Source organism: Lepisma saccharinum, chromosome 7 (assembly GCF_977018435.1).
Source record: "Lepisma saccharinum chromosome 7, izLepSacc3.1, whole genome shotgun sequence".
Taxonomy (NCBI): Eukaryota; Metazoa; Arthropoda; class Insecta; order Zygentoma; family Lepismatidae; genus Lepisma; species Lepisma saccharinum.
In genome coordinates, this window is record NC_139235.1 from 25,518,658 (window position 1) to 25,545,494 (window position 26,837).

Consider the following 26,837-nt stretch of genomic DNA (forward strand, 5'->3'; position numbering starts at 1 on the left):
TGTTTTCAGTCCCGGACGTTAGGATATTAATACTTTCGTTCCCAATCCTGTCTCAACCAAACTTTTTCTGTCCCGCACAGCTCTTGTTACGGCAGTCTACACGATTCTAAAGTCTCTTATAACAGCGTTCTATCGTTATTTGTTGGACATGGCAGTTAATTGGTGTAACTGACAGCCTGTAAATCGCAGAAAACAAATTATTATTAATAAAATATTGCTACAATTTCACCATTTCATTTACATTATATTTTCAAAGATATCTCACGCCCCCCTCCCCCGCAAGCGCCCTTGACAAGTTAAAATATGTCCATGCAATGGCATATCAAGACAATTTATGTGTCCCCCAACTACTAAGTTTACAGGAAACACGTTTTCAAGAAGGAGAAAAACAATTATGATGAAATAGGTAGGTAGGTGATTGATTACTAGATACAATCTGTCAGATATAAAAAACAACTTATAGAAACATTTACGTGTTTACGTTTAATCATCTATCATTTTCTTGTTAAATTTTAGTTACTTCTAACGACAAAACAATCTTTCATTTCTATCACTGTCAAAATCCATTATGTCAAAACAATGTACAGGATATCTTCTAATTGCAATAAAATGTCATCCCTATCCAAAAATTTGGATCTACAAAGACAAATGACGGTAAAGCGAGAAATAACCTTCTTTAATGAAAGGGAATGATTGATTTCAGCACTATTGGGTGGAAATACATAACCAGCATTGTACTGAACAGAAAGGCAAATACATGAGATAAAGATCCCAATGCCATTCAACTCCAAGACACTCTTGGCACCTCTAGGAGTTGAGGTTGGAAGGAGGTGACATGTAAAACGACCGATATTAGCGTGGAATCCATAGTTTCCGTGGTCGCTAAGATAAATAAATAGTGACACTTCCAATGCTGTTCAACTGCAAGACACCCCTGGCATCCCTAGGGGTGGGGGTTGGAAGGGGCTGTCATGTAAAACGACCGATATTAGTGCAGAATCCATAGTTTTCGGGGACGCTGAGATGAATAGTGACACTCCCAATGCCGTTCAACTCCAAGACACCCCTGGCAACCCTAGGGGTGGTGTGGGAAGGGGGTGTCATGTAAAAATAATCGAAAACGACCTATATTAGTGTGGAATCCATAGTTTTCGGGGTCGCTAGGATTAATAGTGACACTCCCAATGCCATTCAACTCCAAGACACCCCTGGCACCACTAGGGGTGTGGTGGGGTGGAGTTGGAAGGGGGTGACATGTAAAACGACCGATATTAGTGTGGAATCCATAGTTTTCGGGGTCGCGAAGATGAATGCCGTTCAACTACAAGACACCCCTGGCACCCATAGGGGTTGGGTGGGAAAGAGGTGACATATAAAACGATCGATATTAGTGTGGAATCCATAGTTTTTGGGGTCATTAAGATGAATAGTGATACTCCCAAAGCCGTTCAACTCCAAGTTCATTTTACACTATAGTTACAATTCATTATTTTTCTGTCTAATAGAAGATTGGGATAAATAAATACCCGGGCAACGCCGGGTAATCAGCTAGTCATTTCATAAAAGAAGGGAAATCTACTACATTACTAAGCGCACTCAGCTTCTTTCATGCGTGGCGCCAGAAAATGTTGACCGGCTGGGCCGGAGCCAAATAAATTAGGGTTGACAGATATAAAGTTTGAGTTTAAGACACACACATTCCCTCGCCCTCTCCCGAATTCAATGGTATCTCTTTCACCTTTTCTCATTGCTGTTGCACATCTTATTTTTCCCTTCCACCATGTTTTTCTCCTTGTATTACCCCCCTCCCCCTCTCTCTGTGTTTTAAGACACATCTGCAATCCGTTCACTAAATATTCTGATTAAAATTCTCTATCCCATCCAGTCTAGAAAAAAGTAGCGAAAGTAACCGAAGTCGTCACCTGTTGGCTATCATTCCTATCTTTCGATCACACTTTAAACTGTAGGTCCAGTCCCGATTAGTCTTACTGTGCATAAAGTGGACTTAAACCACCAACTCAATCAATCTATATTTTCTGGCCTCCATACCTCTCATTATGTGTCCCTTCCCTGATGCCCTTCAATTGCTCAGTATGTACTTCGCTTTGTACAGTCATGGACACTTCTGAGTTGTAACGATTCCATTGAAAGTTCATGGAATTGTTATAACCCAGAAGTGTCCGTGAATGTACAGGGCATATTTTATCTTATCCCTTTAACTTAAGAAGAAGTTTATCATAGCCCATACTTTATTAGTTGAACGACATATTACATTAATTGATTTGATTTATTTGTGTATTTGAGTTCGCTTTTCTTCCACTTTTGGCTAATCGCGAAGATGAGGATGAATTGTGATAAGATGAAGCAGACGAAGGGACAATCACAAACACACATGGGCTGACCACAAAACCACAAAAAAAGCTCCACGTAGGATTGTACTGGCTGTGAGTACAGACGCCATATTGTCTCGTTAATCTGCTAAATGCAGTCCAGGGTGTACTACGTGGAAGATAATCTGACATTGCGTTCGTAGACTAAAGTATATTGTTAAATTAATGAGGCAATTATTGAAATTATGGATCCATATCCGTTTTCCCACAAAAATTTGCTTTCCCTCCGTAATCCGTTATCCTTCCAGAACTTATTTTGCATCCGTAATTCTTCTCGCTCCGAAATCCGGAGTAGTTATAGAGGGGGCACGAGCGGCCACCCCCCCCTTAAATCTTACAATTTCATAGTCAGCTCTATTAGTGTAATTTAACTGAAAATCATGATTTTAGCTGATTTTCTAAGTGTAAAAAACTGAAAATTTGTTTTACGCAAAATCTTAAATTTCAATTTTATTGTATAAAAATTCTAAGATTTAGATAATTTCCCCTATGACATCCAATTTTTAAAATTTCACTTTTTTCAAATAACTAAAGCGAAATCCATTATTTTTTTAACTGTAAAAAATAATTGACTCGCATGAGTCAATTTTAAAAATGTTTGCAAAATACCCCAGTATACATTCGGTTCATTTATATCTGAACCGAAGATACCGTACTTGCATATTCTCATATCCACCAAGTGTTATAACATTGTTATTCACACTGTTTGTGCTTATAACTAATCAGTAACATCATGGCGGTACAAGAAATATACAAGTTTAATGTATTCTAGTATTGGGGGGGCCCACAAACTTAGCTACGTCAACTTAAGAGCGCTCTATTATGGTCTTCAGCTAAATCCCGTTACTGCTTCAACATGTTATAAAACATTAGTGAAACTTGTGTCTGACAAGTACTTTTTTTTCCAACTAGATGGCGAGCACTTACACACACATACTTCTATTTGTTAGTAACCCTTCCTTCCCCCTTCTAAAAAAGTGTAATATGCAAGTGTATGTACAAACATTGAGGCATTGCTAAATGTTACTAGCTCGGAGAAAGTTACGCATGCTCAGTTATGAAAGTTATATTAGTACTCTCCATTGCAACTAGATGGCGAGCGCTTACATACACATACACATGTTCACGCATGCTTCTATTCTGTTTTTATGTTTCTCCAAGTACAATTATTTGCTACTAGATGGCAATACTTTGTAAAAAATAACGTTTTTCTCTTCGGAGGCTCTGTAATATGCAGGAACAGGTAATGCTCTGTTAGAAATATTATTGATTTGCAAAACAGTGTTGTTCGGAAAAGCCAAAGGTACCTGAGGGAAGCATGTTTTTTGTTTGTACAGGTTGCTTAAGGTTACATGATTTATTGCAAGGCGAAGATATTGGCTAGTTAGGGAAAGTTATGTAATAAATATTGTCTTGGGGGGAATATTAACCCATCCCTCTCCTTTTTTTTTTCTACTTCTAAAAATCAGAGACATAAAAGCTAAATAAATGAATGAATGGCAAGGTCATGCATGTTGTGCGAAGAGAAAATCAATATTAGCGTGTAACACTGACATATGAAGTGTGCGAAGAAAGGATCGATGACAGTTCGTGACATGACATGCTAAACAGATTCAACTTGGAATAAAGATTGTTATCTGTTTTTCTGCATGTAATAAAGAAAGACAATAAGTAATAGATTTTGTCTTGCAGTTTTCTTGACACAATCTTCACTTGCAAATTATTAAAACACTCAAATCTCGAAAACTATACAACGTAGAATGGTGCGGGTTTCTTTATTCGTTTTGTCTCAACGTACTCTTTAAAATGAGACCAAAGTCGACATAGCTTATTATAAAAATATTTTATTTTTTAGAATTATTAAAAAAATATAATATATTAAAATGATAAAAATATCCCCAAAGAAAAAAAATGCCAATGAATGTAAGTAGGTCACAAATGTATCTTTGAGCACTACCCTGATTTTTCGACCCCTCAGAAAATCGCATCGAAACCTCAAAAACTCACTTTCTCTCCACGTTCCGCGCCTCATTTATTGCGCTGACGATGTTTCACGGCGCAGAAAAGCAGTGATGAGTAAATTCACTTTCTCATCCTTGAAGGATGAATGCACCTTATCGTAATTTTCCAAGTCCGGGACCAATGTTTATATATCGTGACCTTTGTAAACCTCTCGGGAACGATGTGATCTCTCTGCCACACAAACACACACACACACACACGCGCGCGCGCGCGCGCGCGCGTGCGTGCCTTTTATTATTTCCGTATTGTGACCCAAGCAAACAAACAAAATAATAATAATTGTTTTTTTTTTTTTTTTTAGGATTCCTGGCCCCTATAACCTCGCCAGGGTGCGTGGTGGCGAAAATCGTCACGAGTTTGGATTTGTATTGCGAATGCTGCCAAAAATTTAATCAACGTTGTTCGTTCTCGATGCTGGAATCTTACGTAGATTATACCATGAAACATAAATCGATAATCCTATGCGAAGCCCCCCAAAAGCATTCACGCAATTTCTGATGTTCGCGTGGATAGCTACGCTCGGTAGAACTGAATCTTTTCCGGTCCCCGTGGAGAAATTGTGTTTCATCGCTCAATGTAATATTTTTATCACGGACCAAACGCTTTTTCAAACCGATCCAAAAACATTCGCGCAAGTTCAAAATTATCGAATGTCGTTCGAGAGTGTGGTACGGAAAAATTGAAATCGATTTTCGATTCGATGAGAGCATCAACCCAAACGTTAGTAACCATTCCGGAGCTTGCACGGCAAGAAACCATTATTTCGTCCGAGATGGAATTGTTGTTTTCGCGCAACGTGCAAAATATATTGCAAGCGTTTCCAAAACTAACATCGTACAACGATGCAATTTTGGAAACAGCGATATGTGCAGGTGGTGATGGTGGTGGTGCGGAAATCCAACGTTCGTCGTGGCTTCGAAAACCTCACACTTGCTTTTTCTGCTCCGTGCCTGCATATTGGAAACGATTCGCAATTTCGCTCGCAAAGCTTTTTGTGTTTCCTGCAGGTGTGTGTTCTCGACTGGTTTTTGTCGAGGGCGCAAGAAATAATCGCCGTACTGCCCATGCTACCCGCTTCCGCAGCGGATGACCCCCAACCTCGGAAACCCCCGCCGCCGCAACAAACAACGACAACTCCCCGAACCCATTCAGCTCGCATCCGCTTCCACCCTAAGAGGATCTATTTTTTTCCGCCTCCACGGTCATGAATGAAGAATCCACCACATCCCCGATAACAATCGAATCAGAAGCGGATGCGGCGGAAGCGAGCACAGCAGCATCTTCCGCTTTGGAAATTAATATATCCACATTATGCTCAACCAACAAAAAGCTGCATTGTTGCACGTGGAATTTTTCAACCTTTTCGCGTATTATTTTTATAGAATCACAAGCACGAAACGAAGCGTCCACCGTTTTTGTTTCAGGCATGGTTGAGTTTTGTGCTGGTTCTCGCAGAGCTGGGGGTCGCCCGTTTCACACACCACACACCCTGACGGGGCGTGGAATAGAGGCCGAGGAAATGATCGACAACATGCATGGGTGGAACTGTTAACGCCCGTTCATTGCTATTTGTCCCCCACAGGATATTGTGTGCATCGAAAAGTCTTTTGTTGAAAAAAAAAGTATAGCATTGTGTTCGTTTGTACCACATGCATGAGTGAATCGGTCAACGGGGTTTATTGCTAGGACATTGACTATAGCGCTCATTGTGTTTTCACCAAAGGGGGTCGCGTGGGGGTGGGGGTTCCTATATAACGTACCAGTTTCCTCTTTTGTACATCATTATCATAGTGAACGTCAATCGTGGCAGTTCAGTATTTTTTAATTTGTTTGTCTGGCAGTATACATACATATCATCGTGGAAGTTTTTTAGTGAGCTACAAGTTTTATTTTGAAGTCTCTCTATCTCTCTTGAAAGGTGAACGTCAATCGTGGCAGTTCAGTATTCTTTAATTTGTTTGTCTGGCAGTATACATACATACATATCATCGTGGAGCTACAAGTTTTATTTTTTGAAGTCTCTCTCTATCTCTCTTGAAAGGTAAGTTTTTATTTTTTCATGATATATTAATATTTTGTTTTGCGTCTGACACACACATATTCAGAGGAGTCATAAAAATTGACACACACACTTACATGTCGCATATTTTTTACCTCCTACAACAGTGCACACACACACACACACACACACACACACATACATACATACTGTTCGCGTCTAATATATATATATATATGTGGAAGGAAAAAAATGTCTAGCATTTTTCAACTTATTTTTCCTTCTGTTTCAGTGCGCTTTCCCCTACCACCACCACTACAAGCCCCCAAAAAATGTCTCTGTATATATAAATAACAGAGAAAAAAATGGAATCGCAAGCAGGCCCCTCCGGTCTTTGCGGGAAAGTGGCATGTCGTAACTGTGGAAAATTAATTTCGAAACCTAATATTGCTAGGCATTTGAAAAAATGTCGTCTACCGGAACATGATGTCGTCCCCCCGGCAAAGAAATCTCGCATTGATGCGCATGAAGGCGGTGCTTTGAATAAAAGTGCACGCATCATGATGTATAAATCTGGAGGTGACGAAAAATGTGACTCGAGCACCTTCCTCGACAATGTGAAATCTCTGGTAGTTGATCAATTACGGGATTGCCTCGTTAATGTTGCAATTAAAATTCATCTCGTCTTGACCCTGCTGTATGAGAAAGTTGTCTCGTCCGAGTCAAGCACTTTCAGCTTTTACGTAGGGTGTGAAGGCTTACACCATGACAATAACGAGGATCTTGACGAGATAGTGACACGGCTATTTGAGCACCTGACACAAAAACAAGAAGACTTTGAAGGTCGCGGAAGTGGATGGAGTCTTTGCGGTCGCAGCCACATGTTAGAGCTTCGAGTCTGCAATTTCAAACCGTTACGCAGCACACAAAAAAACAAACAAAAAAAAAGCAAAATGCAGTGTTGAACATAGAAAGTAATGATGCGAAGAGTTTCTTATGGTCTGTCATCGCCGCATTACACCCAGCTAATAATAACCCCCAACGTCTGTACAAATACAGACGATACGAGAGGAAATACAAGAATGTCATGAGAGGAATTTCCTATCCTGTGCCCCTGAATAAGATCAATCAATTTGAAAAAACTATAGACAGGAAAAAGGAGAAGATCTCGATATTTCTGTGTTTGGGGTTGACGATTCCGGCAATATTCGTGTGTTAAGACCTGCGAGAAGCCAGAATAATGTAATTCGACTCTTGCTTGTAGATGGCCGTTACAGTTTGATACGGAATTTTTCGCGCCTAGTCGGAAGACAGATCAGCAAGCATTGCGATAAGATCGAAATTTGCGATCGGTGTTTGAGAATTTTTCGTGGGGGTAAGAAGATGAAAGAACAGCACAAGTGTTTTGGCTCCGTGAATGCAGAACCCGAAGATGTCATGCCGGAACCCGGAACCAAGATGAAATTTCAGAAACACCAGGTTCTTCTCCACCATCCCGTCGTCCTTTATGCCGACTTTGAAAGCTTCCAAGTTCCCATGACGTCTTGCGACCCTGATCCCTCTACCTCAAGCACAATCAAAATTTTTCACCACGAGCCTTGTAGTTTCTCCATCTACGGAGAAAAATTAAATGATGTCATCTTGTATTGCGGACCTGATGCGGCAAAAAATTTTGTTAAAAAGATAGCGGAATGCGCAAGAGAACTTGCACCCAGCCTGAAAGGCTCTTACGTTTCTCCACCTGCTCTCACGACGGAACAACAGCGGAGACATGACGCGGCGACAAGATGCGCGGAGTGTAACCAGGCTTTCACCCCCGAAAATCACAAGGTCGTACACCATGACCATCAGAATGGATTATTCCTGAGCACGATCTGTAATTCCTGCAATCTTAAAATTAAGGAGTCGCATTTCGTTGCCGTGTTTCTGCATTACACGGAAAAATACGATACGCATCTGTTCATCAAAGAGCTCTACAACATAACTTCTCGAATCAGGATCATCCCTAGAACGAGCGAGAAGTATATTGCAGTGAGAGTGTGGATCCCTCTCGAAGAAGGAGGAAGTGTGGAAGTTAGAATCCTGGACTCTTACAATTTCCTGTCCTCCAGCCTCGCCACCCTTGCAAGTCAACTTGGCGACGAAGATCTTGTGGCCACCAAGCAAAAATGTTTTTCGGGGAGAGATGAAAATTTAAATCTGTTGCGTCGCAAGGGCGTCTACCCCTACGAGTACGTCAACGATTTCGACAAATTTGACGAGACGGAACTTCCACCCCGGGAGGCATTTTATTCTCATCTCACGGAGGACGTCTGTTCCGAAGAGGACTACGAACACGCTTGTAGTGTGTGGACGGCCTTCAATTGCCAAACTTTTCGCGACTATCACGATCTGTATCTTAAATTGGACGTGACACTTCTCATGGACATTTTCGAGTCGTTTCGCAAGAGATGCATCTCGATCTACAAGTTGGATCCTGCGTATTTCTTCACGACGCCGGGATTGACTTGGGAATCGATGATGAAATACACCAACGTGGAACTTTGTCTCATCGCAGAGAAGGAACAGTATGCCTTCATGGAGAGTGAGATACGCGGTGGCATCGTCCAATGTCCCCGATGCCATGCTCAGGCAAATAATCCTCATACGCCTGGTTACGATGCATAGAAGCCCAACACTTACATCGTCTACTGGGATGTCAACAACCTGTATGGGCATTCCATGTCCCAGTGTCTTCCCATGAGCGACTACGCGTGGATGACCGAAGAGGAACTCTCCTGCGAGGATTTTCTCAACTGGAGCGAAGATAACGAATGGGGCTGTTTCTTGGAAGTGGATCTCGATTATCCCGAAACGCTTCACGAGAAACATCACGGATTGGCCCTGGCCCCCACCAAAGAGAAGCCACCTGGAGGATCATCGGAGCCAAAACTAATACTAAGCATGGAGAACAAGCGGAATTACGTTCTGCACTACCGACTCCTCCAATTTTACGTGAGTCACGGCTTGCAGTTGAAGAAATTACATAGAGGATTGAAGTTCCGACAGAGTAGGTGGCTCGAACCCTACATAGCCGAGAACACGCAACGCAGAGCGCAATCGACATCGCCTGCAGACAAGGATCTGTACAAACTATTCAATAACGCCATCTACGGCAAGACGATGGAGAACGTGCGTAATTACATCGACGCAACGTTGGTCACGGATGAAAAGAAATTTGAGAAAATTGTCGCGTCCCCCTACTTCAAAAACTTCACCATTTTCGACGAGAATCTGGTATTTGTCGAGAAGAACAAGAAGCAAGTGATGCTCAACAAGCCGATTGCCATAGGTGCCACCGTCCTTGAACTATCAAAATTGCACATGTACCAATCGTACTACGATCAGTTTCAACCCTTTTATGGAGATAACATCCAAATATGTTACATTGACACGGATAGCCTCGAACATGATCTGACTAAGATGAAGCATCTTTTTGATTTTAGCAACTTACCATCAGGTCATCACTTGCATTCGACAGAAAATAAAATGACCATAGGAAAGTTCAAAGATGAAGCGGCTGGTAATTACATCAGCGAATTTGCGGGGCTTCGTGCCAAAATGTACTGCGTCAAGATTGCAAAAGAAAAAGAGATCAAGAAAGCGAAAGGGGTAGGAAAAATAAGTACCAGCAAATTTAGCATGAAAGACTACAAAGAATGCCTGTTTCAAGGTAAAAGAAAACTCAGCACAGATCATCGCATTGCGAATAAATTACACGAATTGTACACGACGCGCGTAACCAAAGTAGCACTGGATGCAAGAGACAACAAGTTACGTGTTCTCGATTGTCAAATCCACACGAGAGAGTGGGGCCACTGCAATGGAAGCGATAAATGTGACGTGTGTTAACTGTAACCCCATAGCCATGAAGTCCGCTGTGTCTTTTGCCATTCTTCAAAAACATACGGAGGAAAAGAGGGGCCCTCGGGCGATGAAAAGTTGGAACTTGTTATTATGTCGTTAAGCCCGCTCTAAACGAGGCTCATTAAATTCAACTCTTACTTTTTTCTTCTTCATCGTGATTTAATGACATAATTACATGTTCGAGGCTTTTGAATTGCATCGCCGCAGAGGAAAATCTTCTCTTGAAATTTAAATAACTAACAAGGACAATGAATCTTTTTGGTTTCCGGAAACAGACCATCATGGACACTGCACCACCAAATTCCAATAACCTCTTACCTTCCGTGTTATCTAAACTCAATGGTCTACTAATTGTACACCTCAACAGTATTTGGACAAAATTGAATGACGATGTGGGCAAGATGTTTTACGTCTTCAATAACAATTTACATTTTTACGAAATTCCGATCGGTGGGAAACTTCAAATCACCGTGAATCCGGAGAACGCGGGCGAAATCAAAATTTCTACCGGCAAGAAAATTTTTCGAATGAAGCACGACAAGGTACTTTCTAACATGGCGTACGATGTGTCTGCAGGAGATTATCTTTACATGGAACTCCTAGGAGATTACGACAAACTCGTTCCTCTCTTCGTAGAATTACGAATCGTCTATCCTATAATAAATAACCGTTAACCAAAAATGCCTAACGACATTTTCGGCCACACCAAGCGTGTGGCCCACGCAGAAGAGATTCTCATGCTCGACGTTCGAATTAAAAAGTTGAGGAGCGATTTGATCGCTTTGCAGGAGACCTTAAACAAAAGTTTAGAGTCCGAGATCGCTACGCTCCAAACGCAATGTCTCGACCCCATTCTGAAAATCGATTCCGAACTGAAAACGCTCATAAAAAATTATGTCGACGTACCTTCTTACGACAACGTTCAAAATATACAGACAACGCTAATTTCATATGTTTGTTTCGACAAGACCACACCAATTTAAAACACGCACACGATGATTACGTAGGGGCTGACATGAATTACAATCTATTTTCTAAATTCTGCTCCCACTGTTGGAACAGTGACGATTTCGGATTCGTGACCATTGACATGACTCGAAAAGCAAACCATGGAAAATATAGGAATAAAATAAACGTTTATCTAGACGTCTCAAAGGCTAACAAGAGGACAATTTCAGATTTGCAACAAGAAGAAAAAAAATCCAAAAAAAATCAAAAATCGTAAGAATCTAAAAAATAAAATTTGAAAAAAACGTTCTTTTTTTCCAACGAACCAACGAAGGCGGCGGTGTGGTTTGGAAGATTGGGAAATCGAAAGTCACCTTCGAAGGCAACGACAATAAAATTAATTTAGGCGAGAAGGATAGTTGGACCAGGCATCCGGGTACGGTGGGACTGTGGGAACTCGTTGCCAAAAAGCAGCCGAAAGATTACACCGACGAAGATTACCAAAGTTACAAGGAAATTCTAATCATGACGGATGCCTTGTACCAAAACAACGACGCTACGCAGAATCGCGTCAAATCCAGCAGCGGCGAAAAATACAAGAACCTCATCAAGCCGATTTGGAACCAGGTCGAAACAGGCAGCGGCGTCAAACGCTACAACACGTTACCCAAAGAATTCGTTTGGGTGGACGACGTGAGGAAGCTCGTGGACCGATTGTTGGTGATAGCCGGCGAAGAGAATGCAGGCAATCGTAATTTCTACAACGAGAAGGTTGGCATCGTGGACATGATCAGCACGAAACTTTCCAACTTCATCATGAACGACGACAAGGGCATAGGTTACCTCATTAAAATCATCAACACGCTGCCTCCGAGATTCTGGAACGTGGCCGAAGGAAAGGGACTCGTGAACGACATCATCAACAAGTTACCTTTCGAGATGCATCTACCTGGCTACCAGTACTGCGGACCGAGTACCAAACTCGAGAAAAGATTTGAGAGAGGAGACAAGGGTGTGAATCCGTTGGACGCGGCATGCAAAGATCACGACATCGCCTACAACACCACGCAGACGGATCTGGATGCACGTCACGAAGCAGACAGAAAGTTAGAGCACGCAGCTTTTGAAAGATTCGTCAGCAGAGACGCTTCGTTGGGTGAAAGAGTTGCAGCACTGGGGACCACCATCGCCATGAACACGAAACAAAAATTTGGGTGGGGTGTATAAATAAATAACATACAGTAAAAAAACAACATGTCTCGTATAACTGATTTGCCGCACGAACTGCTTAGAAAAATATTCAAACACGCAGTAAACGGAGATGTTAATAAACTTTTAATCATAGCGAGATCAACGCCGGATTTTCGCATCCCTTGTGAAATGGCTGTCAAGGACCGTCTTCGGGAGATCAGTGGCATGAGGTGCGGTGATCTCGACACTCTTCTTTCAGCTGCAGGGGAAAAATTAAACGATAGGTTGGATGAATTGCACGAGGCGAGGCAGGGAAGAAGACGATGATTGGCGCAAATCTAAGCAGGAGACGGAAGATATCATAACCTACATCATCGCGTTTTCCGAAGCACGGACTTTCTTCCTCTAACACACACAAAAAAAATATTCGATACAAAAATCTCGTGAAAAAAAAGTATATATAAATAACACACATCGTGAAAAAAAATTAAATTTCTCTAACACTCTGAAATTTCTCTTCGATATGAGTGAAAAAAAAGAGTGATCTCCAAGCATTAAAACAAATGCTAAATTTGTCAGTCGAATATGTAAAAATTCAGGAATTGGAAGTCGGCAAACCTTACACGATAACTTCCGGTTCAATCATTTCTACCCAGTACGGTCCCAAGGTGCGTCTGTTGCTCGACGGACAATACAGTCTATTTTTACCAGATCGATACGCTAACATGTTATCCGACGAGAAGCTATCTATTTTAATCGAGAACAAAACTCGAATCGTGTACAAGGGGACAAAGGAACTTCTTGGTAAGAAAACGAAGCACGTAATAGAATTTGTGTAACGGGGCTGCGCGGAGTATATATATAAAATAACATACCTTGAAAACCAAATTACACGAAACAAAAAAAAATCTCAGAACATTTATATATAAATAACATACCTTGAAAAAAAAACTACACGAGAGAGGGAAACAAAAAAAAATCTCAGAACATTTATATATATAAATAACATATCGTGAAAAAAATATATATAGAGCATCAACATGAAGCCCAAGGGTGTCGTGTACCAGATACCATATTCGAATCTCAAAAATCTGGGTGCCCTCGATGGGTTACTCACCAAGAAACAACGCGAGAAGAAACGTTCTTGCTTGACGAAAGGACATGGAATGAAATTACTTCTCAGCACTCCACAATTGAGAAGATTGCAGCGTTCGCGGAAACAGCAAAAGATCGGAGGTTTCATATTCAGCATCCCGGCCATCCTGGCAGCATTGGGGGCCGTTGGAAGTTTGGCCGGCGGAAGCGCCGCCATCGCGAAAACAGTCATCGACTCGAAAAAGAACAAGGCGGAATTGGATGAACAGAAACGTCACAACCTGGCCATGGAGAAGAAAGGGGGGAAGGGCGTGATGAAAAAGTTTTAAAAAAAGAAACAACAGCACTCACCAACCGAGACATTGAATCTCTGATCAAACCATTACAAATCAAACACTTCAGGGGAGTTTTCATGTCCGACTCGTTACCTTCAACCGTTAAAAGAAGAGAATGTGGAGTAGTCAACTTGGACAGTCAAGAAAATCCAGGCACGCATTGGATATGTTACCACAAAAATGATAACAAAGCATTCGTTTTCGATTCTTTCGGAGGTGTTCCACCTACAAATTTAATTCATTATCTGAAAACGAACAAAACCTCTATATACTACAACGACGAACGCATTCAAAATTTCGGAGACGTGAAATGCGGTCATCTCTGCCTCTCCGTGCTCGCGTTTCTCTCTAAAATAAATAACCCTACGATCGAAGATTTCCAGAAAGCACCGTGGAACCTCAAACAGCATCACGATGGGCGTGTTCCATCTCACGAGCAAATCTTCAATCTTGAAACTCACGCTGCACGACGACATTGTCTATCCTAAATCCGTAGCTCTGCGTGCATTCTACAGCATGTACCTCATACCTAACGTCACGCATCACAACAACAAAATTAGCGTCGGAAGCGAACATATCGTCGTCACGAAAGGCCAATACAATCTTTCTACTTTGCAAGCTCAATTACCCAAAGGCACGTACCTTTCTCAAAATTCGGTCACGCACAGAGTGGAAATCGTATCCGCGACGGAGACCGTGGACCTGGGCACCATAGGAGAACTTTTAGGTTTCGAGAACGACACAAAACTCGAAGCTGGCATCAAGCACACGCAACAAACATTCCTAAATTTCTAGCCATAGAGACTCTGAACGTACACTGCAACGTAGCGGAAGGCATGATCACGAAATCCTCGGACGGGGGTTGCTGGGAAGTCACAAGCAGACGGGAATCATAGCCACTTTCAAACCCAGTTCCGAATTCATGGAACCGATCATCTACACACCCTCTTCGCCGATCTATTTTCCAGTATGTCGCAACCGCATAGACGATATAGAGTTGGTGGTGACGAACGAGAAAGGATACGTTGTGGATTTCGTAGGTGCAACGACCACTGCCATCGTGGAGATCAACGTATAATAAATAACACACATAGTGAAAAAAAATGGAGCAAATCGAAAGTTACGAATTGCAATCTTTCCCTCCGAACCGTCGCACGTTCGCAAATTTGAACGAAGCGAACCGGGAGATCGAATACGACGTGGACGTAGGGGACGGGTTCGTTCATCCTCACAGAGCGGACCTCTACCTTCAATTCGACGTGGTGAAGAAAGAAAGCGGAGACGCGTTTCCCCAAGCAGCAGCAAATTTGATACTCGTGGACAACTTCGTGCCTCACCTGTTCTCGCAGGTGGAGGTGAGGAAACACAACACCGTCATCGACAGAATCGATTATCCAGGCATCACGTCGACGGCAGTGGGAACATTGAAATTATCCAAAACGGACGCAGCATACTATCAGGCCGGGGGGTTCGAAGCGGGGACCAAAATATCGACGAGAAGTCACACGGTGCTCTTTCCCATGCGTCTGCTTCCGGGATTCTTCTCGGACTACAATGAGATCATGTGGAAGGGAGGACTGAGGATCACGTTTCGAAGAGCGGCCAACGACTACGACGCACTGATGCGATACGCTACTTTGGGTCCGGACGGCACCACGCCGCTGCCAAACACTTTACCCGAAGCAGCCAAGTGCGTCATCCGGAGCATGGAGTTGAGAATGCCGGTGGTGGAATACGAAACGAACTACGGCCTCAAGTACAAAGCGGAGATCTTGAAAAGTCCGCAGGTGCCGATTCACTTTCACGGTTACCAGTGCGTGCAAAAGTTGGCGTCCGGAAGTCACATGGAATTCGACGTGACGACGCAGTTCAACAACATACAGTTCGACATGCCAGATTTCGTCGTAGTGCTCTTTCAGACCGGGCGCGATAACAATCAGGAAAAAGATTCCAGCAAGTTCGACGACTGCAAGATCAAGAACGTTTCTCTCAAGAACGGTAGGAACGAAGTGTTCCTGCGCGAAAATTACAACCTCGACATGACCAAAAACGATTACCTAAAACTTTACGAAGCTTACACCTCTTACAAACGCGTGACCGAGGGAAGCGTGGACATGTACTACACGCCCAGCGAATTCAAAATCCGCAGGCCGATGTTCGTCATCAATAACATGAAGAGGAAGCAGGTGGTGGTCAACGATCGCACCAACATCAAGATCGTCTGCGAGTTCCACGAAGCCTTGCTTGCCGATACTCTATGCAGCGTCATCCTGGTCGCAGAGAAGTCCTTCGTCCACGACGTGAAGAACGAGAGGGTCACAGAGCAGTTTTAACAGGTTTAACATCTTTTCTTGCACAATCAGTTACAATAAGGAATTTTTTGTACTAGCACAATCAGTTACAATGGCACAATACGAATTTCACTAGTTCAGATCAGTTACAATATCAATTTCGTCAGTTATCAGTTTCAATATCTTTTTTTTTCATCACTATAGCACGAGACAATCAGAAAATTTGCACAATTTTTTTTTTGTTGTTTTTTTTACATGAGAAAATTAACAATAAAAGTCTTTCTTTTTTTTATCGTTTCAGATGCTGTCGAACATCAAAAACACATATACACATACACACACACTAGAAAAAAAAGCATGCAACTTTATTTGTAACACACACATATTCTCCATCTTCATCAAGAAAATATTATAATAAACATAATTTTTTTATCTATCTCACAATAAAACTCTAAATCCAAAAATTACAACATCAAAATAACACTAGAGTCGTTAGTACACGTTGCATGCATTTCGGAGGTCCTCTATAGAGTTTCATGGAAGTTTGAGAGAAAAAAAAACAAACACGTGAAACTCTATAGAGGTGTGGTTATCTATAACCGCAGCCGTTAGAACCTTTCCTTTTTTTGGTTGGGCACCACGCACCCTGGCGAGGTTATAGGGGCCAGGAATCCTAAAAAAAGAAACAATTATTATTATTTTGTTTGTTTGCTTGCGTCACAATACGGAAATAATAAAAGGCACGCACGCGCGTGTGTTTGTGTGTGTGTGTGTGCGTGTGTGTTTGTGTGGCAGAGAGATCACATCGTTCCCGAGAGGTTTACAAAGGTCACGATATATAAACATTGGTCCCGGACTTGGAAAATTACGATAAGGTGCATTCATCCTTCAAGGATGAGAAAGTGAATTTACTCATCACTGCTTTTCTGCGCCGTGAAACATCGTCAGCGCAATAAATGAGGCGCGGAACGTGGAGAGAAAGTGAGTTTTTGAGGTTTCGATGCGATTTTCTGAGGGGTCGAAAAATCAGGGTAGTGCTCAAAGATACATTTGTGACCTACTAATGTATTTGGATATAAGAAGCAACATATTCCCCAAAGAGAGAGAAGTTGAAACAGCAGCATGCAAGTGATTTCCGATCTTCATCGTAAATTGAGAGGGTTGGTCATTATTCAACTTAATAGTATATGGTACGAAGTTGATGAGAATACCGGAAAGCAACTATATGTTTTTAACAACAACCATCCATCATATGAAATCCCTGTGACAGGAAAGATTCAAATAAGTATCTCTCCACCCAATTCAGCAGTTGTTCACATACTTCGAAATTTGTACAGTATTAAACACAATAATGTGATTCCCAATACAATATATGATGTGGAAGCAGGTGATTTCCTCTATGCTGAAATAATTGGCGATTATGATAAACTAATTTCCCTTTTTATCGAAATAAGAATAATCTATCTTCTTATGAATATATAAATACCGAAACAAAAATAAAATAATAAATAAAAAATAAAACATAAATAAATAAAACAAAACAAAATGGACATATTTGGAAACAGAAGACGACAGGAGATTCCAGATAATTCCAGCGAGATTGCTAGTTTAGATGCACGTCTAAGGAAACTTAAATCAGATTTATTAATATTACAAAATTCTTTGAATGTAAGCTGACATGCTGAAATTACCAATCTACAGTCTGAATTAATTAATCCCATAGTAAAAACTGATGGGGAATTCAAGTCTTTACTACAAAAATATACTAATTTACCGTCTCTCGATAATGTTGAAAATTTAAAAGAGAATTTAGCTAAATTAAAAGATGATCTTGAGAAATTTCGTCAAATTCACATAACTAACTACCTCGGAACATCTAAAGCAAGAACTAAATAACCAAGCGAATACTATTCGTACCGAACTACTTTCAATAATTGAAACTATCAAGACTCAAGAGCAATATGAACTGCTCAATGGAAGTATTCTTGAATTACGGGAGCAATTTTTATCTTTTGAAATTCACTCACTGCAATATATTAAATCCGAACTGCAAACAGACCAATTACATGCAGCCATAACAGATGTTCAATCCAAACTACAAATATTAGAAGATTTTATCAATAATTTAACTTCATCTTCCGAATTAAATGCCATTGCTCGGAGTGTTGCAAGCATCAAATTGCAATTAGAAACTTACGAAGATTTTGGAAAGATACAGGGTACCATAGCTCATATTGAAGATACTTTGACAACCATGAGAAACGAATTGACGAATGTACAGGAAACTCTGGAATTTAAGTTGCCAAGCATAACCGAATCTTTAAATGTAATTCAACGACAGATCACAAAATTAGAGAATCTCAACACTGAATCAGAACTATCTCATTTTCACCATCTCATAGACGACATACAGAACAAATTGCAAATACTGCAATAGTCTACCCCTACGCAAGATGACTTACAGCAACTTAAAAATGCCTTAACCAGTGTAGTATCTGCTACAGAATTAGATGTAGTTAAGCAAGCTTTAACCTTCACTTCCCAGGAGATGAGATCTGTAAAAAGAGCAGTAAATAGAATATTGAAGTCGGAGGACATTAGGAATATTCAAGCGGAAATTGCTATAATTCAAGATACTATTGCTACTTTGCCTACCAATCAGATTGTGAATGAATTACATGCATTGTTTGTAGAAATCAGAAGGCAGGTATTAGATCTTACAAACCAGAGCACTAAATTGAAACTTGTAGAAAGTTTACTGGAGATTACTTCCAATATTAGGGAACAAATTGTTACCCTAGAAACAACTCAGGACTCTGCTTTATCAGGTTTCACATCAGAATTTAACGATCTCAGAGAACAATTTAAACAATTGTATGTCGATGTAAAAATCAAACCCAGCTACGATGAAATGGTACGCACCATAAACGAATATCAAGAAATGGTATTAAGCAGATTAGACGATCTAGAATTACGTCAATTTTTGCATTGTTGAGATAGTTAGGCTTGAGAGTGTACCAAATGTACGAGGGTACTGGACTTATGTTAATGCAGGAAATGTGTACAAAATGTACTCTTACAGTCAGTCTCATGAATTTTTCCTTGATGGCGAAATTAAATTTTTAAAATTTGGCTATGTGAAGAAGGGAAATCATGTGGAAGTACCAAATTTCACCATAGACAGAAAATATGGCATCTACAGAGCATTACAAATACCTGTTGCATATTGGGACGAATCTGGAAAGAAATATAAAATACATGAGGATCAAGAATTATCTGTTTTCCCTGTGCAAGCTAATGACAAGTTATTATTTGAAGTGAAACAATTATACCCCGAGGATAATCTAGTTTATGTCAAATTTTCTTATAGAATCCGATGTCAATATACAAGATATAGTTAATGAATTACACAGACCAGCTCGTCGTAACTACAAACGACTGAGTGTGGTAACAAAAGGTGTAAATGATTTGTTTCAGGCTGATCTGATTGAGATGGCCCCCCCCAAGGGGGAATTTAAAAAATTTGGATAAGATAAATCATGGTTACAAATATATGCTTACAGTTATTGATACCTTTAGCAAATATGCATGGGCTGTTCCCCTAAAATCTAAGACTGGTACTTGTGTTACCAAGGCTTTTATGTCGATATTTAGTGAGGGAAGGATACCAAAATATTTACAGACAGACAGAGGGAAAGAATTTTACAATTCTACATTTGCTAAGTCAATGCAACAACATAATATTAAACATTATTCTACATACAGTGATCTGAAAGCTAGTATAGTGGAACGATTCAACAGAACATTAAGAAAATCGCATGTGGAGACAATTTACTCTACAAGGCAATTATAAGTGGGTGCAAATTTTACCCGAGCTAGTTCATGATTACAACAATACAGTACACAGTACTATTCGCATGAAACCTGCTGAGATAACCAAATCTGATGAGCAACGATTGATTTCTACTGTTTATTGTAAAAAGTATAAATATACTACCAAGAAGCCAAAGTTTAAAATAGGGGATCAGGTAAGGGTCAGTAAATATAAACAGTTATTCGAGAAGGGTTTTACTAAAAATTGGAGTACGGAGTTATTTTCAGTGGTTCAAGTTTTACCAGGGAATAGAAATACATATATAATACAAGATAATCATAACAAAATATTGAAAGAGAGATTTTATGAAGAGGAACTTAGTAAAACAAAATATCGAGATACATATCTAATCGAGAAAATATTAAAGAAGAAAAATTAAAATTTTATGTGAAATGGTTGGATAGAATGGTTGGATAGAAACAAACCAGGTGATTCTTTGACACCAACATGGAATGTGGTACAGCGTTTACCAGATGTAGTGGGAAAAAAATGGAGAGTTGTTACCTGATAACATAAGATGCCTCATTGCAGGCCCATCAGGTTGTGGAAAAACCACTTTGCTGGTTGATAATTTCTTGCTTACCCCCAATTGGCTAGATTGGAAAAATATTCACTTGTATGTATTCTCAAAGAGTTTAGAACAACCGAAATACCAACAACTCATGAAGTTGTACGAGGGACTGGGCATAGCTACATTTGCATCAACATAAAAACCTCTCGACCAATGTTTGAAAAATTCTGTTGTGGTGTTTGATGATGTTATTCTGGAAAATCAGAATGAAATAAGATTTTTTTTACACAGGATCGTCACAAAGAAATAGACTCCTTTTATTTAGCTCAAACTTATTCCAAAATTCCCAAACAATTACTGCGAGATAATACAAACTTAATCTGTTTGTTTCGTCAAGATCATACTAATTTGAAACATGTATACGATGATTATGTGGGTGGAGACTTAAATTACAACCAATTTTTAAAATTTTGTTCATCTTGTTGGAACAGCGATGATTTTGGATTTGTTACTATCGACATGACTCGTAAACCTAACAATGGTAAGTTTAGAAATAAAATCAACGACTTTTTAAACGTTGAAACGATATAAAATAACCATTAATAACAAAAATATGACAAAACATAAAATAGAAGATAATTCGAAATTATGAGAGTACTTGTCCAAACGTTTCAAAGGTTGGAAATCAGAGAATCGAGGTTTTTACGAACAACACAAGCGTCAAGACCAACCTATTATCGATGCAATCAGTAGTGTTGGTAAAGAGATTAAGAGTGTGACAGAACAAAATAAAAACCTCATCAATGAATTGGTACCTCTTACTGCTAAAAATTATGCAGATTTTCCTCCTACGCCATTATCTTGTATCCACACTTCTCTGGTACTTAAGGAACCACCTGTTAAAGCAGCTATAGAAGAATCAGAGAAAATCGAGTTGGGTCCCCTGGCAAGGGATTATTTGAGTACTGGAAAATTCAAAAAAGATGAAGTATTTGGATTGTATCCAACTATGGAGGGTAATGAAGGTGTAGTATGGAAAACTAAAGTAACATTCGAAGGGGACAACATAAAAATTAATTTGGGTGGGAGAAACAGCTGGTCCAGATATCCTGGTACCGTAGGGCTATGGGAGCTCATTACCAAAAAACAACCAAAAAATTGTACAGAAGATGATTATCAAAGTTACTCTGAAATTTTGACACTCTCTGATGCTTTGTACCAAAATAACGATACCAGTGATAAGCGTGTGAAATCGAGCAGCGGGGATAAATACAAAAATCTGATTAAACATATCTGGAATCAACTAAAAACTGGTAGTGGTATAAAACAATACAATACTCTACCTAAGGAATTTGTATGGGTAAACGATGTGAGAAAACTTATAGATAGGTTGCTGGTTATAGCAGGGGAGGAAAATGCTGGAAACAATAATTTCCATAATGAAAAATGGGTATTGTAAACATGATTAGTGACAAATTAGCTAATTTTATTTTAAACGATCCTAAAGGTATAGGATACTTAATTAAAATTATCAATACTTTACCTCCTAAATTCTGGAATATATCAAATTGTCGAGGTTTAGTGAATGATATTATTAATAAACTGCCGTTCGAGTTACACGTACCAGGTTACCAATATTGTGGTCCTGGTACAAAATTTGAGACGAATAGAAAGAGGGGACAGGGGTATTAATCCTCTGGATGCAGCTTGTAAAGAACATGATATTGCATACAACAGACACAAAGATCTGAATGATCGTTAGTGGCTGATCAAAAACTGGAAGAGGCAACTTTTGGAAGATTAACAAGCAGAGATGCATCATTAGGTGAAAAAATAACAGCGTTAGGTACAACTATTGCTATGAATACAAAACAAAAATTAGGGTGGGGTTTGTAATTTAAATACCCTGAAAAATAATAATAATAATAATAAAACATCATGAAACCAAAAGGAGTTGTGTACCAAATACCATATCACGATCTTAAAAATTTAAAACTTAATTCGATTTTAACTATAAAACAAGAAGAAAAAAGGAGGCAATGTATAGCCAAAGGAAATGGAATGAAATTATTACTCAGTACACCACAATTAAAACGATTGCAAAATACAAGGAAAAAAAGCACACAGTGGAGGATTTATATTCAGCATTCCAGCTATCCTGGCTGCATTGGGGGCAGTTGGGAACTTAGCTGGGGGTAGTGCTGCTATTGCCAAAACTGTAATTAATTCGAGAAAAAATGAGGCAGAACTAGAAGAGCAAAAGCGTCATAATCTTGCCATGGAGAAAAAAATAGGCAAAGGTGTGAAGTTTAGAGCACTCAGAAAATTAAAAAAAAAAGAAGAAGCTCTTACCAACCAAGTCATTGAATCTTTAGATAAAATATTTAAAATTAAACACTTCAGGGGGGTTTTCATGTCTGATTCTCTCCCTAAAGGTAGTCCGCACTCTCGAGAATGTGGCGTGGTGAATTTCGACAAGTCCAAAAACATTGGTACTCACTATTATAAACAAAATGACAATGCTTTTATTTTGATTCTTTCGGAGGGGTACCCCCTACAGAATTAATTCGTTACTTGAAACATGTTAAAATTTATTACAACGATGATCGTATTTAAGATTTCGATCAAATTATATGTGGCCATGTTTGCATTACGATGCTCAGAATTTTAAATAAAATACCGAACATCAAATTAAAAGATTTCCAATCGTATATTAAATATGGGAATTTTTCATCTCTCCAGCGAGACATCGGTTTTGAAACTGCATCTTCATGATGATATCTATCTAAAATCCATAGCTCTAAGAGCATTCTACAGTATGTATCTGATACCAAATGTAACTACCTGCAACAATACTATATTAGTAGGTAATAAAAAAATAATTATTCCTCCTGGACAGTATAACTTATCTGCTTTACAATTTGAACTTCCAAACACTGTCTTGCTTTCTCAAAATTCTGTAACACACAGAGTAGAGATTGTAACTACCAATGAAACAATGGACCTATCTACCATGGGAGAACTTTTAGGATTCGAGAACAATAGCAAATTAGAACCAGGTGTTAGGCACGTAGGTAAATTTATACCAAAATTCTTAACTATACAGACATTAAATATTCACTGCAACATTGCCAAAGGTATGATTATCAAAGCAGAAGAAAATTCAATTGGTAGACACAAGGAAACAGGTATCATTGCTACATTTAAACCAAATTCAGAATTTATGGAACCCATCTTCTATTCCCCAATCCCACCAGTCTATTTCCCTGTTTCTATTGATAAAGTTAATTACATAGAGATAACAATTACAAATGAGAAAAATGAAATCATAGATTTTGCTGGTGCTAATAGCACTGCGATAATAGAAATTAATATATAAAATATATAAATAAATACCAAATGGAAAATATCGAGAGTTATGAATTACAATCCTTCCCACCAAACAGGAGGACATTTGCAAATTTGAATCAGCCCAACAAAGAGATACAGTATGACATCACGGTAGGGGACGGGTTCATTCATCCACATAGATCAGATCTGTATATAAAATTTGATATTGTAAAACAAAGTAATGGTGAAGAATATGCAGCTACTGCTATAACACTTATAGATAATTTTGTTCCATTCTTATTCTCTCAAATTTAAATTAGGAAGCATGGTACAGTCATAGACAGGATTGATTGCCCTGGAATTACATCCATTACCGTGGGGACATTGAAACTGTCCAAATCAGAGAGTGCATATTATAAAATTGGTGGGTTCGAAGCTGGAACAAAAATTCAAGCAAAACGTCACACAGTACTGTTCCCCATGAGATTGCTATTTGGGTTTTTCTCTGATTATAAAGAAATTATGTGGAAAGTGGTTTGAGTGTCATATTTCGCAGAGCACCCAATGATAATAATGCTATCATGAGATACAAATCTTTGAATGCAGATGGAACAGCTAATGAGGCTAGTTTACCCGAAGCTGCAAAATGTGTGATCCAGTCTATGGAGTTACGAATGCCTATAGTTGAATATGAGTCCAACTATGCTCTCAAATACAAAGCCAATATTTTGAAAAATCCTCAAATTCCGATTCAATTTTATACTTATCAATGCATTCAGAAGCCTGTGGAAGGTAAATTGTTTGAATTTGACCTTACTAATCAGTTCCAATCTTTGCAATATGACATGCCAGAGTTTGTAGCTGTGTTGTTTCAAACAGGGAGATATGACAATCAGGAAAAAGATAGCAGCCAGTTTGATAATTGTAAAATTAAAATGTGTATCTGAAGAATGGCAGAAATGAGGTGTTCCCTCGTGAAAATTATAATTTAAACATTGCAGAACAAGATTATTTGAAGTTATATGAAGCTTATAGTGCTTTTAAACGAGTAACTGAAGGAAACATAGACATGTATTATAATCCAGATGAGTTCATAATTCACAGACAAATGTTTTTAATAAATGAGTCAAAAAGAAAATTGCTAGTTATATATGATCGAACTAATATAAAATTGATATGTGAATTTCATGAAACTCTACCAGAACATACTACATGTAGTGCGATATTAATAGTAGAGAAGTCATATGTATATGATGTAAAGAATGAGAGAGTGATAGAACAATTTTAAATAGAATAGAATAGAATATATAATTTTATTATTTTATTATTTACTTCAGAGGCTTAGGCTCGATAAAAATATATGAATAATTATATATAACATTAAAAAATTAAAGATAAATATTTTTTATCAACTTTTTAATTTACATTTATTACAATGTTTTGTCTTAACATTTTCATAGTGTCCATATTCTCTAGTATGGATGTTACAATCTAATATTTCTAATTTATTGTCATGGCCATCGAGGGTTATTTTATTTTTTATTGTAGTATAAATAGTATGATTTTTGTTGGTAAGATAATATGCAGACATTAATTTTTTCATTTTTATTTTCAAATAGACAATTTTTAAAATCATCCATTGTCAGTCTTACTATATTTAGTCGGTTTATACCCTTAGAATTTTTAATTTCTTCTTCTCTTTCATCTATTTTGATACAATACATTTTTGCTCTGAGTCCAGCAAATTCTGATATTATAGATCCTGCTGCTTCATCTTTCATTTTCCCAGGGATCATCTTGTTATCAATACTGTATAATAAATTATATAATAAACAATCTTTTGGATAGTTACTAAAATCAAAATGTTCTTTCATATCTAGTAAATCTTTGTACAAATCCTCTGTATATAAAACTATCAGTATCCATGTATACTACTTTTATGTTTTCGTATCTAGCTTGCATCACATCATAATGAAATTTATACATTTCTAATTTAGATAATTCAAGAATTGTAACACCCACAGCTATTGGCACATCACACACTACATCGATGTTATTTCTTTCAATAAGAGTCATATTTTCAGTAATTTCTATAAAACTTTTGTATGTAGGATCAGCAATAAGTTTCAAAAGTTTTTTTCCAATTGGTCACCAAACTACACCTCAATCGATTTTTTTTGTTCTCTAAAAATTTTACATATATGGCATTAATTATTAATTTATAACGATCTTTCAAAACTTTAGAATTTGTTTGTATTAGATTGTTTGTATTTTTCACAATATATTGAGCTAACCATTTTGTTTGATCAAATTTTAAACCCCTATGGATTTTTGTAAATATTATACCTTGCTTTTCATAATATTGAAACATTCGATAATGGAGTACATAATTATTTTTGATTTCGAATGTTAACATTAATTTTGTTTCTTCTGTACCTGGAACCTTTTGAGATACTGGTGCCATAGCTAATCCGTGGTGTTTCTCATGACACCATGGTGGGTATAGCATATCAACCTCCAATAGACAACCTTTTGGATGATCTTCAGACCATTTAAAAAATCCCTGTTTTCAAGTTCTTCCTGGGTCATCCATTCGTAATTACCAATGTGGAGTGATTGAGTCATAACAAACCCATATAAATTGTTCATATCAATATAGTGAATATATTTAGATTTTTTATTAGCATCATAATCAGATAAATATTTTTTGTTTGCTTTTATATATCTCAAAGGACACTGTACTATACCACCACGTTTAGCAGATTCAACAAATGTAAACTGTTTACTATCTTCGAGAAGACCAATTTGAACTCCAGTATTTAAAAGCATAGCTTGCTAAGATAAACCAGGTGTTGTACACATAAAAACAGGATTCAAATTATATTTTTCAAAACAATTTTTTCGAAAAGTATCGAACACATCAGCCAACAAGAGAACATCTAATT